The sequence below is a fragment of the Pelodiscus sinensis genome, chromosome 4, assembly GCF_049634645.1.
Source record: "Pelodiscus sinensis isolate JC-2024 chromosome 4, ASM4963464v1, whole genome shotgun sequence".
Lineage (NCBI taxonomy): Eukaryota > Metazoa > Chordata > Testudines > Trionychidae > Pelodiscus > Pelodiscus sinensis.
In genome coordinates this window covers 29,424,719-29,440,046 of record NC_134714.1, presented here as the reverse complement: position 1 = coordinate 29,440,046, position 15,328 = coordinate 29,424,719, and the positions used below count along the sequence as shown (strand labels likewise).

The following is a 15,328-nucleotide window of genomic DNA, read 5'->3' as shown; positions in this document are numbered from 1 at the left end:
TGCTTTGATCTACTCTGCTTTGAAAAAGAAACAGATAAAGGCACACTAGGAAACTTTTAATGCACTGCAGCAGGGTCCACACAGCCAGTTAGGGTACATTTATACACCCTAACAGAATAACTGATGTTATTCTGAAATAACAAAATGTACGTCTATACAGCAAGCCATTATTTCAAAATAATGTTGAGCTGGAGGACTTCTTACTCAGACTCCTGTAACCCTCATTTTAAGGGAGGAGAAAGGGAAGTCAAAGGAAGACTTCGACTTCCTGCTGTGTAGACACAACCAAAAGCCTAATTAAGCTATTTCAATTTCAGCTACGCATTTGAAATTTGAATTAAGTTGATCTTAATTCAACTTTTGCCCTGATGTGTAGACATACCCTTAGTGCATGACAGGCTAGTGCAAGGTGGATTTACACCTCAGTGTGTTGCACACTAGTTGATCATATAGACAAACTCACAACTGAATCTAAAGCTAAATCATAACATTTGTCAATCTAACTTCAACCACTAGCCTAAGCCTGAACCAGATCTAGATCCAGATACCAATTACCTTGGCATCAGATCATCTCTAGCTAGAAATGTAATTTGCACAAGAAAATATTCAGTGTTAAGTGAATTTAGTGCTGGTGAAAACAGACAGGTTGAAAGCTCTGGAGACCAAAGTATTCCATACTCAGAACAGATATAGCATGCATATTTCCTCACAAAGTGCCTTGCCAAAGTGTCTTGGAAAGATCACGTTTAGGAAGTTAAAGACTGGGGGGAGGGAGGCAGATTTTCAAAGCTTATTAGGCAACAAAAGATACAGTGAGGTACCCAATAGGGTTCTCAATATTGCAGGTTAGGCACCTAATTCCCATAAATGTTAAGGCATTAGGCACCTAACATGCAGAGGTGCTTTTGAAAATCTCACTGCATGCATATTTCAGGACATAAATACCTTTACAAACTGGCCTTAGGACCTTACACAGGGAGTAAGGCTCCCCTGTTGTGCATCCTAATGTGTACACTACATGAGGAAGTCAACTTAAGAGAATAATGTAGCTGGAGTCAATGTACCTTAAGTTAAATTTCTGTAGTGTCCCCACTGTGGGAGCTCAACAGAAAACACTCTCCCGTCAACTTCCCTTACTCCTTGTGACCCTGTGGGGTACCGGCGTTGACAGGGGCACCATCAGCGATCAATTTAGCAGATCCTTATTAGATCTGCTAAATTGAACCCCAGAAGATCACTCTCTGGTGTGTTGATCTCAGAGTAAGTGTACATTGGGCTTCCGGTGCTTGAACCCTTTATGGTGCAGTGTAATAGCTGCTGAATTAGACTAGCTCCAACCAGGATATAAGCAGGCCTGGAGTCTCTTTCTCTTTTGCTCTATGTTGGAAGAGAAATGCATGGTCTTGGCCAGAGAGGTCTTGTACTGGACACCACAGAAAAAACAAACTTAGTGATAAGTCTTAGTGTGATGCTTATGTTTGGTTATAATCTTCTCCTTCTTCTTAAACCCTTATACTCTGAGTGGAGCATAGGACATCTACAAGTTTCCTCCACTTCACTCTGTCTCGAGACACAACTTCTAGCTGACTTTAGGAGTTCCCCAGTTATTGTCCTTCAACCTCAGTAGGTCTTCCTCTTTTGCATTTTCCTTGAGGGTTCCATGTAAGAGTTTGACGGACTATGCTAGATGATGGTTTTCTGAGTGTGGCGCCTAGCCATCCTCACTCTGGGTACGTCTACACTACAGCGCTAGTTCGAACTAACTTAGTTCGAATTAGTTAATTCGAACTAAGCTAGTTCGAACTAACGCATCTAGAACTAAAAACTAGTTCGAACTAGCGTTTTGCTAATTCGAACTAGCAAGTCCACATTGAGTGGACTCTGAACAGGGCTTAAGGATGGCCGGAAGCAGTGCCGGCAGGGCATCAGAGGAGGACTTAGAGCATGGAGATGCTGTCTCAGGCTAGCCGAGGGCTGCGCTTAAAGGGTCCCGACCCCCACCCCGGACACACAGTTCTAAGGGGTGCCCCGCTTGCAAAGACGTTCTGGCTTGGAGTGCCCTGAGTGCCCACACTGGGCACATCACACCACTCGGCCATCAGCCCGGCTGCACTTGCCGCAGGCTGCCATCTGGGGAGAGGGAGTAATTGGGGGGCTGCAGGAGAGCTTCCACCCCCAGAAGCCCGCAGAGCCAGCCCAGTCCTCCCCATCGGGGGCTCGTACCCCATTCCTCCCTCACCTCCTTCCACTTACCCTTCCCTAGCCCCCCTTCTTATTGATGTACAAAATAAAGATAACGTTTCTTCCAACATTGACTCTGTCTTTATTGAAAAAAACTGGGGGAGACTGGGAAAAGGAGATGGGAGAGGGGAAGAGAAAGGCTGGGAGAGGGGAGGGCAACTAACATGATCAGGGGTTGGGAACAGGTCCCAGATGAAGAAAGGCTACAGAGACTGGGACTGTTCAGCTTAGAAAAGAGGAGACGGAGGGGGGACAGGATAGAGGTCTCTAAAAGCAGGGGTTGGGTGGAGAGGGTGCATCAAGAAAAGTTCTTCCTGAGTTCCCATAAAGAAGGACTAGAGGACACCAAAGGAAAGGAATGGGTAGCAGGCTTGAAACTAGTAAGAGAAAGTTGTTGTTCTTCAGAAAGCAAATAGTTAACCTGTGGAACTCCTTGCTGCAGGAGGCTGTGAAGGCTACAACAAGAACAGAGTTTAAAGGGAAGTGAGATCAAGTGATGGAGGTTGGGTCCATGGAGTCCTATTAGCCAGAGGGTAGGAGTGGTGTCCCTGCCCAAAGTTTGTGGAAGGCTGGAGAGGGATGGCACGAGACAAATGGCTTGGTCACTGTCTTCGGTCCATCCCCTCCAGGGTCCCTCGTGTTGGCCGCTGTCGGCAGACAGGCTACTGGGCTAGATGGACCTTTGGACTGACCCAGGACGGCCATTGTAAGCTCACGGCTCAGAGTCGGGGGTCTCAGTGGACCCCCTTGATTTTCATGCACACCTGCTCCTGGGTGGCCAGGCTGGCAGCTCTCCTGCCCTAGATGGCCACTTTCCTGTGCCTAGTGCGGAGATCGTGGACAAGGTCCACGATGTCCGCACTAGCCCAGGAAGATGCCCGCCTCTTGCGGTCCAGGGCAAGCTCCCGGGAGCCGCCAGCCTGGTCCCGGCAAGAGGGGGTGGGCTGGGGGGCATCGGGTGGGTGGCTCTGTGCCGTGCCAGGTGCAGGGTCTGCTGGCTGGGTGCTGGCAGGCTTGCACCTGGCACGGGCACCGTAGCCAGCCCGTGCCCCTTTAAGGGGTCCGGGGCCGGGAGGGGGGCATAGAGTTTCCCTGGTGTTGGCCAGAGTGGCCACCAGGGAAACCTGGGGAGGGCTAGCCTCCCACTAGTTCGAACTAAAGGGCTACACAGCCCTTAGTTCGAACTAGCTAGTTCGAACTAGGCGTTAGTCCTCGTAAAATGAGGTTTACCTAGTTCGAACTAAGCGCTCCGCTAGTTCGATTCAAATTCGAACTAGCGGAGCGCTAGTGTAGCACCTATTAAAGTTAGTTCGAACTAACGTCCGTTAGTTCGAACTAACTTTGTAGTGTAGACATACCCTTTCTTCCTTTGATTTGAACGTCAAGTGGTGCTTGTCCTGCTCTGTTCCAAACCTCCTCATTTGTGGCAAAGTCTTGTCATTTGATGCGAAGGACGTACCTCAGGCATCTGTTATGAATGCCTGTAGCTTGTGATTTGAAGACTTTTTTGTATGCCAGGTTATAATCTGAGTTGCTAGTAATACCAAATGTCAGGAAGCAGTCAGTCAGATGTGTAGATTCCATTTAGAATAGGGCAAGAACCACATGGAATTACAATAAGACTAGCCACTTTGCTTAGTCAGCCTTTATCTTGTCTGCTAGATTTGCCAGCAAGAGCAGAGTTTAGTGCCAATGGAAATTGTGGTCTCCGCCATGCAGAAATCTCATCTATGACTCCTGATGTAAGACCACCAAGCTAACTGCACCATACTCCGAGAGTATCATCTACTGGGATGGATTTTAACTCTATGTGTTAAAGCTGCTGGATCCCATTACCATTTAGTGGGACTGAAGATCTGAAATGGGTAAAAGAAATCTACTCTGGAGAAACCAGGATGTTTCTTTTGTTTTGTAAAATACAAACACAATTTATCATCACAAGTCTATAATTCAAAGCTATGCTACCTTAATTAGAAAAGCCAGTTCAGTTTAGCTTTCTGCTTGTATTTAAAAATCAATGTTTAGGTCTTCTCATTGGACCAGCCAGCCTTTGGAAAAAGTATTTCTTCAATCTAATTATCCCTACCATGATTTTTTGTTGTCACAAATGTCTGCTGACCCACCCACTGACAATTCTGCACCACTAAGCTTCAATTCTGAAGTCTTACAAGTAGCAGATGTGTTCATCCCTGCAGTGCCCAATGCAATGTGAAAGACTAACATCTTCCCTCTTTTACAGTGCCAGTAACTATGAATTTACTTGCATTATTTTAGGCCGTGCTAAAATGTAAATCTGTGGCTTCCCTCATGTGTGCTCTTATATCAAATTGGCCGGTAGCTCAAAACTACATGAAATTGTTCATTAAAATCAGAACTTGGCTGGTCAAGGTTTAATATTTAAATGATTCTGTTTAAAACAATATAGATATGGTCAGAGTAGCTACAGAATCAGAATCACCCAAGCTGTGGAGAAAGATGTAATTCCCTGCACTCCAGAAGGAGTTTCCCTAAGTGATGGTGGACAGTAGGGCTGTGTCTACATTGGCACCCTTATAAGGGATCTTCCGGAAAAGGGTTTATTTTCTGAAAGATCCCATCTAGACTGGTGCTTTTCTCCGGCAAAACCCCGAGCCGGAAAAAAGCGGCAGCCATGTTCATGCAAATGCCGCGGGGAATATTTAAATCCCCCACGGCATTTGCCATTCCGACTGGTCTCATTAGCATCCCTTTTCTGGAAAAGGGTGCCAATGTAGACACAGCCTAGACGTTTGGTGTTTTTTGGGAGATGGAAGCAGCAGTTGATGTCAAGGCTCTGTAGGATGCTGCTCAGGATATATGCTGGATCACTGCTTGCTGCCCTGAGCAGGCCTCTTCCCTCCCCAGTGCCTCCTGCGTTTTCAGATAGATTCAGGAGTCCCCATTGGGTCCTCAAGCAGGAAGAAGATCTGACTTGTTTCTACAAAAGCTTTAGGGGGTGGCCGAGTTAGTCTGTACAGGATAAACTTAAAAAACTACAAATGGTCTGGTAGCACTTTAACTAACAAAACATATAGATGGTATCATGAGCTTTTGTGGGCACAGCCCACTTCATCTAAAGAAGTGGGCTGTGCCCACGAAAGCTCATGATACCATCTACATGTTTTGTTAGTCTATAAAATGCTACCAGACCATTTGCAAAAGCGACGAGGAGTCCTGTGGCACCTTATAGACTAACTGAAGTGTAGGAGCATAAGCTTTCGTGGGCAAAGACCCACTCCTCGTCGCTTTTGCAGATTCAGACTAACACGGCTACCCCTCTGATACTTGATACCAGACCATTTGTTGTTTTTTAAGTAGTTTCTACAACTACAATATCCCTCACCCAAACTCTCTCTCATCAAAGGCTTCGAGGACTTAAGCAGGTGGAAAAACATAAATCCAAACTGTTTCTCAGTCTCTTGCCTCTCAGAAATTTAGATTTCATCTTGCAGTTTTTTTCTACAGGAAATGACTAGTGAGAAGGATTATGCTGTAAATGACTGAGCAGCCCAATTTACAGAATTCAGCTGTAGATCTGAACTGGAACTTGTCCTCCCTCCCCGTTCCCCACCTGAGCCACAAGTTGGAAGGAGTTCAACTCAGAATTACCTTTCAGATCTACTTGGACTAAAATGCATATTGTGACCATCTATATTAAAGTGGCCAAATATATTTAGCTTTCCTAAAGGCCCACTGGAAAACCTTGCAAGCATTCACTAACTGACCTATATGTTTGCCCTGACAAAGAGGTGAAAAAGCTGCTCCTTTTCTAGACAGGTTTGTTTTTAGCATTTTCCCTAGCTCAATTCATTAGAAAATCAGGCCCATTACTGTGGCAGATGCTGGAGTTCAGGGGTTCCAGCGAGAAAGGAAAAGATTTCCTGTTGAAAAACAAAATAGTACAATTATAGCCTAGAGACGTGGAGTCCTCTTCAATGATGTAATTCAGTTTGGCTTTGCACTGAATTGATGGTATTGTTGTCTTAACTGAGAGCTTGGGGCAGACTTTTGCTGAGTTCATGAGCTATAAAGAGCTAACCATTTCTGCACATGCAAATATCAACAAATCAATTGCTGTTATACGCAACTTCAGTTCACGCATTAGCAGTCGTTTCAACTAATTGTTTATTAGTGTGTTTGGCTAACTGAAGAGTGCCTACCAGCTCTACTGCTGGAACAAATGTGGTGGTGATTCCATGCCAGGTCTTCTGGGGGTACTTAGAGGAGGAAGAGCAGATGTTGAATAACGGGTGCAAACAGAACAAAGACTTTTTGTCCCCTTTCTCTTCCTTTTGTAACACAAGCAGACCCTGTGGTCGGACTGAACTTGGGACCTCTGAAGCTTAGTATATAGTATAAAGCTCTACTGGATCGAGTAAAAAACACTCCCCTTTTAATTCAAGCTGTAATAGACTCAATCTCTAAGTGGCCATGCACAGTGTTGTAAACTGCGTGCATGGGAAGCCATCCCAAAGAGATTCACGTGCCATCCAGCTGATGAACAGAGCGCCCACAGCCAGCAGCCTATTTTTCTGTTGATGGTGAACATCCACACATGCCTTGGTGCACATAACAAAACTTACTCCACACATGGATGGAACAACTTAGCCACAATGTCACTGGACACAATGTCACTAGGTGGGACAGAACACTCACAGAGCATGTGGGTTATACTTGCAGACTCTTGCAGGAGTCAGTCACAATGTGATCCTTACTCTTCACAGAGACGAGGTGGGTGAGGTAATACTTTTATTGGATCAACTTCTGTTGGTGGGAGAGACAAGCTTCTGAGTTAGATAGAGCTCTTCTCCAGACACGAACACAAGCTCTGTGTAAGCTCAAAAGTTTGTCTCTCGCACCAGGAGAAATTGAAAGATATCTCATCCACCTTGTTTTTTCCAGTATCCTGGCACCACCCTAATAACTATAACAACCTTGTTTTTTAGTAAGTTTTTATCAAGAAAAACTCCCATTGACTTCACTGAGTTTTTTGTAGAGGCTGGAACTGAAAGCCTTGAGCCCTGATTTTTGAATTCTTCCACCAGCAGCTCAAATGAAATATTATCCTTGCAGCAGTGCATCTTCCATGCTCCCTCAATATTCAAGGGCTGCCGAAACGTACATTTTAGCTTCTGCTCAGTGAACATTATCTCAACTATTTTAACTCTTTGGGGCAGTAAAGCTGTGCTGGAAACCTTGCCCAAACAGCCCACTTTCATCTCATCTGCCTTCAGTCTTGGCCAGAATCCAAAGATGAAGAAGCAGGCAGAAGTGAAGAATGGAGGGGAAAAATGCTAAAGACCAGATTCTTCCCATCTCCAGCCCTGGGCACCAGAATCTCACAGAGAACCTCATATTTACATGCTAGCAAAGAGTAAGGTAACTGTATGTGGGAGTGGGGAGCTCAAGATCCTTCTCTCTCCTGTGCACAGTCCAGCAGTTTGCTGAACATGGAGCTAAGTAAACTCAGAAATAAAAGAAAAATGCATGTTTTGCAACTGCAGAATTGTTAGATGAGCATCATAAGTGGGTTTTTTTTTAAATGATTGAGCAAAATTCATCCCTAGTGTGTCACCTGGGGGTGGGTTTTCCTACACTTACAATGGAGCTGAATGGGGGTAAACAAAAGAAAACAGGAACTGGTTCATGCAAAATAAGAGGAAGTTGTGGCATGTTGTGGCATGTTGTACACATCAAGAGCATGAGAGGCATCTCACATCTGCTGTTGAGTTCTAATATGCCATTTATTATGTGCCATGTGGTAAGCTTAGTAGTGGCATACCTTGAGTGGTATGTTACACCTGAAAGGTGCTTGTGTGCGCGTGCTCTCGCTCTCTCTCTGTCACATCACTAATATGCATGAAACAGGCCACAAAAATCTTAGCCATTACTGATTTATTCTGGCATCTAACTTCTTGGTTACACTAAACATGACTTGACGGGGAGGGTGTAACACAGTATATACGATCTTTGTTCACTGTGGAATAGCTAAGCCTTTTAGAGCACATGGGATCCAATCCTGAACACGGACGAACATCCTCCATGACCAGGTGCCCAACACCTCTCTGGAGGAGGAAGGTGCCCAACACCTTGCAGGAGGATCTCCATTCTTCGCTATACAACCCCGCATCAACCATCATTCTGGAGAATCACCTGGGGCCCTTGTCTTCAAAAACAAACATAAAATGTGCTTCAGGCAGTATCAGTACCTCTTGGGAAGATATCTGTAGGCCTTAGAGCAGCTGAAACAAGGCACCTTAAATCAGCCCATACTTTCATCTAGCTTTAGGCATGAGGCAGCAGAGGTTATTGCTTCAACAGTGACCATGTGGTTGAGTAATAAGGCTCCATGTAGCCAAGTCCACCCAGTAAGATCCAGGACATGATGGGGACAGATAATTCTGCCCAGTTCATGCCCAGATATCTTCATCCATACAGCAGATCATCCTTTAATTCTCCCCAACACTAATATTTAGAAAAATTTAAGCCTAAATATTCAGATCTGTCTACTTATTTTGGGAGGGTGCAATTCTTGGGTGCTTGATCTGAGACACTTAAATTTAACTTACACATTTTTTTTTAACATCAGTAGTTTGAATATCTACTGGTAGAAACAAATATAACGAGCCTAACAGAAATGCAACTAAAACACATGTCCAATTTTATTTTAAATATATCGGGCCCAACACAACAAATCTAAGTGGATTAAAATATTATAATTTCCTGAATATGGGATAAAAGTTTGAGACAACAGAGACTCCAGTTTTTGCAGAACATAGCAGCCCACAAATCACTAAATACACATCACCCCAATTCTCTGCAACTTCACTGACATCCTCATTACTTCTAACACCAAGGTCCTTGTCTTCGTCTTAAGGGCTGTCAGTGGATTAGCAATAGGGGCTGTTAGTCCACGCATGATCCAATGAGACAACCCCATCCTTCTGAAGCTAGAGAATTAACAACACGCAGGATGAAACTCAAAAGATCCAGAAATGATGCATTGTAGCTGATGTCCTTTTACTGTGCATGCAATAAGGCTAAGTCCACACTGACACTTTATTGCGTTTTAACCTTCTGGCTCAGAGGTATAAAAACCCACCCCCTCCGAGCACAGAAAATTACAGCACTGTAAAGTGCCAATGTGAACCAAGCTACCCTCACTGTGGAGGGGGTTTACATAGTGGCTGCACATTCAGCTTAAAGCACTGCTATGGGAAAAGCCTCCCTAGAATATTTAAGATAGATGTGATGTGGAGAAAAGTGAAAAGTGTGGCTTAAGGAGCAGGCCAGTTGCAGTTGGAAGAAGATATGAAAACAAGAGAAGGGAAAAAAGGCCAAAATCATGGTTGAAGAAACTGAACAGTGACAACAAAAAGAGTCAGCATTTTTTCCCTTGAAAACTGGAAGAACAAGAAGATGAAGCCACAGAATTCATTGCTCCATTATTTTGTCACACATCTGTAGAACTTTCTGAGACAGAACAATCTCTCCAGTATAATTTCTAAGAATCAACATTGTTCTCTGAATCTATACTCATCCTCAAAGTACACTGAAAAACAATACAATCTAGTTTCTTAATAATTTTAGTAGTTTTCAGGTGTCATCTAAGAAAGGTGAAGGCCAAAGGGTTCCCTTCCTTCTTAATTCACTGCTAAACTGTGTGTGATCCTACTGATTTTCTGTAGAAGGAATTAGCTGATTATTACTCTATCAGAGAAAATACATTTACCTGTAATTATGTCTGACATCTGGTCACTATATTCAACTACAGGTTTTGTGCAATCAGTTTATATTCAGTGTAATTATTCAATAAGAAAATGGTTGGTGGAGCTCACCATTTGCCACATTGATCTGATATCCAAATGTCTAAGACACTAAATGCCTTCTAATGTTCACATCATCCCCTCCACCATCCTTACTATCAAGCATAATAAGGACACTCAAGGCCCACAGTAACTGGATGTACAAAGAACTTAGTACTTACTGAACTTTCACAATTAGTCTCAAACCACAACAGCAATTTTGGAATGACTTAGGAGTTACTTAAACCTAATAGTTCTACTAGAAAGGGCTTTTAAGAATTGTATCCAGCCATTTGTGGCCTTTGCATGGGCTTTGGGAATCAGGACCTAAATCTTCTCAGAGTGCCTCAAGGTTCAGACTCGTTATCTTATAATGATAAAGATCCTGTAAAACTCCCAAGGCTGATGCTTTTTGCTGAGGCCTCTCTATTCTTTCAACTTTAATGATCTCACAGTGATTGCACAGTGTACAATTCTAGTATCCACTATTTAATAATAGCCCTATCCTGTCCTCTCTCCCGAATGTTGTTTAGAGGAAATATCCATAGCACAGAAACAGCCATAGCAAGGATACTAGCATGCTTTGTCCCAATAGAGGGGTTGCTGGAATCTTACATTAATTCATGGTACTTAGTTTTGATTTAGTAATTTTTTGTAAATAAAGAAGGTAGTAAATGCTACCTTACTTCTACGTTTAAGGCACTGGGGTGTTAGTCTAAAATGTACTAAGGAATGGGATGTGCAATTCATTTTTCTGATACATTTAAAACACAATAAATTGTTAAAAATTAGTTTTTTGGGGTTAGATCGCTCAGTTGTGTAAAACTGGACCAGAGCCTTAGCTTGAGTAAGGCTCTCCCAGCAGCAGTCTCAACATTTTCCAGTGGCTAAAATGGCCAGCAAGGGGCAAGTTGTAGCATAGCTGGAGAGTTGCTGGACCTGGTTCACCGTCAGTGACATAGATCCAGTCCTTAAACATTGAAAACCCATTTTTGATAGAAAATTTGTATTCGGGAGCTAAGTTTGTACAGGTTGACATAAGGCTGAGACTTACTGCAAATGGATTATGGGGTAGAAGGGCTTCACAAGAAAAAACAAGTGAAATGGCAAGATCTCAGTACTCTGTCAGGTTCAGAACCCCTATTTTTCTTATCCAAATACTCAACCTTGTGGATAGTGTATCTAGTTTACCATTCTGGGTATGTGGGGGACGGCTCAGGGTGAACCTGAACTTGAAGGGGAAAAAAGGGACCACCAGATGCTGGCTGAGAACCCTTGAAATTCACAGGTACTCCAGGTTCTTGTGGCTTACATATATTTGGACCAGGAAATGTGAACCTTCCTTAAAAGCAGCCATGATGGCCACTAATTCCATGTCACAGATTCCACAGTTTTATTTAATGACATCAATTCCTGGAAATTAAATGCAGGAGGAAGTAAGAGATAAGAGAGGAGCACATTCTGGTGCTCATGCTATTGTCACAACACTACTCTGATCATAAAAATCAGAAGGGTGTGCTTCAACCATGAATGGTTGTGTCAGGTTTGGATGTACCAACATGGGTGCTGATGTAAATGCTTACTTTGATCTATTAAAGGCAAATTGGGCTTCCTGAATCCAAGTAAATGGGATATTCTTCTGGAGAAGCTAGATAATTAATGTCATTGCCTTCAAAAAGTCCTTGATGAAATATTGGTAAAAATTGGCAAATCCCAGAAAATATATAACATCACGGAGGTTTGTTGGGGCTGCCCGGTTCTCTGTTGTAGACACTCTCTTGGGGTCCATACCTATCCCACCAGAGGCACTGACATAATCTAAGAAGTCAATAGAAGAGTTATTAAACTTACAGTTCTCGAGTTTTACACACACACAGTTTACTTGGAGGCATTCAAGTACCAGATGGAAGTATTGGTCATGAAGAGTTTGACTTTCAAAGTGAGGAGGTCATCTACATAGATCCCCATGAACTGATCTAAAACATTCCTGAAAATGTCATTGACAAAGTGCTGGAATGTGACTGGTGCTTTGGAAAGACCAAAATGCATGCCTAGATATTCAAAATGACCATAATGGATGCAAAACACTGTTGTTCTTCCAAATACAGACTAGGCTGTGAGCACCAACCAGATTGAGCTTTGTAAATAACTTGGTGGAACTGATCTTTTCCAACAGCCCATTAGTCAAAGATAAAGCATCGTTGCTCAAGTCATGATAGTCCACATGAAGGAACAAGGAGCCATCCTTTTTCACAAACTAAATTGGGGCCCCAGCAGGAGACGTGGTTGTATGGATGCAGCTCTTTGCAAGAGTCTTGTCCAGGTATTCTCGTAGGGCCCGGAGTTCTGCTTTGGATAAGAAGTAAATCCAGCCTAATGGAATTTTACCCCTGACCTGGAGATGCATGGGGCAATCATAGGATCTGTGCAGTGCTAAAATATCAGCATTTCCTTTTAATCAAATAAGTCAACACACTTGTGATATTTCATGAGGTTTAATGAGATAATAGCTCCTTGAAACTGCTGGACACAGAAGGCTACTAGGCTTCCCCCACCACTTTTTATTTCCTTGGCCCCTGACTTGCCTAGACATATAGTCAGCAGCAGCTCAACTCAAATCATATCTTGAGCTACTTCCATGAAATGTAAAGATAATGCACTGAGAGCTAAGGAATACCAAGCATGATCAGAAAGCAAGGTGTCATAATTAAATTGAACTGTCAAGTCTCTTGATGATCTCAGAGTTCAACCACGGTAACTGAACCAGAAGACAGCATGCTATCATTGATTGTTTTCACAAGACCCAGTGTGTCCTTCCTTTGCACCAGAAATTACATAGCCTGAGTGAATCCAGCATCCGTGAAATTCGTAGGGGCACTAAACTCCACAAGTGCAATTTGAGTGCAATTCACCGCAGGTGTAGTTGAGGTCCAGAGACAGAGAAAGGCCTGAAGGTTTGGAGGTTGACAATTCATGGCTGCCAAGATACGTTTAGCTTGGAGGACTCGCTTCTGAGGTTACATCAGCCACTAATCCTATGATGAGCTGGATAAGATTATTTCTCCAGGATTGCCAAAAGTCTAGATTTAAGGAGGCACTCAGTGGCAAAGGAGTCCTGCCCCCCCTGCCCAAAATACAGGCAGGATCTGCTGCTGCTGTGTCTTCTCCTGATCTATGTTACATTAGTCTGCATAGACTCCAGCTCTGCGACAGCTTGATGGGATAGCTGGAACAAAGCAAGATGAGGCTGGAGTTGATGGTTTGCCTCCTTTTTCTTGACATCACTAGAATACATGATTGTCAGTCTGGAGGGCACAGTAGTGCCAAACTAGGGGGAGATTTGACCTATGCCAATTCATCTTTCACATAATCACCCCTTGCAGAAATGGTAAACCTGTGCCGCCCTCTTCCACTCTGTGTCAGGGACCAGATTCTGAAAATGGGCAGCACAGGCCAAGAGTCTTGTTGGAGACACTTCAGGGTATGGTTGGTGTCAGAGATGTGGTTTAGACCATCAGTTATAACAGAGAAGACCTGGATGAACTTGTCAAAGTCACTGAGTTATCTGGTCCATTTGAAGAGGCGAGTCTCAGTCCAGGGCTTCAGTAGTTGATAAATTGATAATAAGCCCCACCACGATGGCTCTCCGGACAAACCAGGAACAAAAGGAGCATTGGTTATGAAAATCATGGAATTTTTGGTGGTTCCAATCAAAGCTTTCAGGCAGTGGACCCTTCAGGTGCCATAGCAAGCTGTACTGGGGTCACTGTGGCTGCCTAGATCTGTGAGAGGAGGGAGGCATTCTCCACATGTGGCTGAGCAACCTGACCCAAAAGGCTGTGGACCAGCTCTGTCATCTCAGGGATGGACAATCCAGGGGTCACCTGCTAGAGCCAGGCAGAAAAGGAGGCAGTCTGCAAAAACTGTCAAACTGAGAAGTGGGTGGTAATGCTGAATGAAAGAGGCAACAGTGATCAAATCTAGTGATTGGGGCAGCAGCTGTCAGGTCTTGTGGTCAGGCTGGGGACTGGAACCAGGAGTCATAGTAGGAATCAAGAACCAAAAGCTGGACTGGAACAAGGCTGGAGCAGGAGCAGTCACAAACTGGGGCTGGCACAATACTAGGGCCCATTGTGCCCCCTGCCTGTGTATGCCACCACTTGCCCTACTGTCTCACTCAACCTCAGATAGTCTGAGATTTGGAAGGGGTAATTTCTTAGAGGTAGCACTTTACATTTTCATACTTCTACATTGTTTTCATTCTCTCTGTCTGACCACCCTATTCACAGCAACATAAGAAACTCCCACTCCAACAGTGAAAACAGCACATTTCTACTGTTCTATGGTGCAAGCTGCAGAAACTCCTCATTTTTTGAGGAGTAAGGGTTATTTCGAAGGAAGGGTTTTTTCTTGAAATAACCCCCCGGGGACCACATTTGTTTTCTCGAAAGACATTATTTCGGAAAAGCGGTGGTCCGCAATTATGCAAATGAAGCTCAGGAAATTCAAATCTGAGCTTCATTTGGAATTTTGCTTGGCTGCATTTGCATTCCTCTCTCAGAAGAGGAACATAATGTAGACACAGTCTCTGAGGCTACGTCTACACTGCCGGTTTTGCCGGCAGTGAGTATGCAAATGAGACACATATTAGCATATCGCTGTACCTCATTTGCATAATGTATTCAAGGCTTTTTTGAAGGAAAAAAAGTAGTGTGGACATTTTCTTTTTGCGCAAAAACCCCTTTTCCTGCCAGATCGGTAAACCTCCTTTTTTGGGGCATAAGGATCTTGCGAGAAAGGGGGGTTTGGTGCAAAAAGAAAACGTCCACACTGCTTGTTTTCGCACAAAAACGGATCGGCAGAAAATATGCCAATGAGATCACAACTCATGCAAATGAGTCCCTCATTAACATAATTTTGCCGAGAAAACTCTTAGTGTAGACGAAGCCTGAGAGAGCAAAAGTGATTTGGTGCAAGTGGGCTGAAGGCATAGCTACTCTGTCCTTTTATGTTATGGATCCAGGGAGTCCACAAACCTATGTGATAGGAGAAGTGGCCTCCAACCATTACTCCTGCCTATAGCTAGCAGTAGCAACAGTATAGTGAGTGCGCATGAGCAACATTTCACTGGTACCAGAACAAACGTATCACACGAGCCCCCAGCCCAACCCACATACAGAAAGAGGTACAAACATACTCACTGAGATTATATAAATAACATTTAGCTGAATTCAAACATCTGCAGTTTAGCCTGATTTTTTTCC

General features: G+C 43.8%; 1 protein-coding gene across 6 annotated transcripts in view; it reads right to left on the bottom strand.

Annotated features, from left to right (window-relative positions):
• PRIMA1 (proline rich membrane anchor 1) overlaps window positions 1-15,328 on the bottom strand; it is a 75,355-nt gene that overhangs the window by 50,597 nt on the left and 9,430 nt on the right. The window lies entirely within an intron of this gene.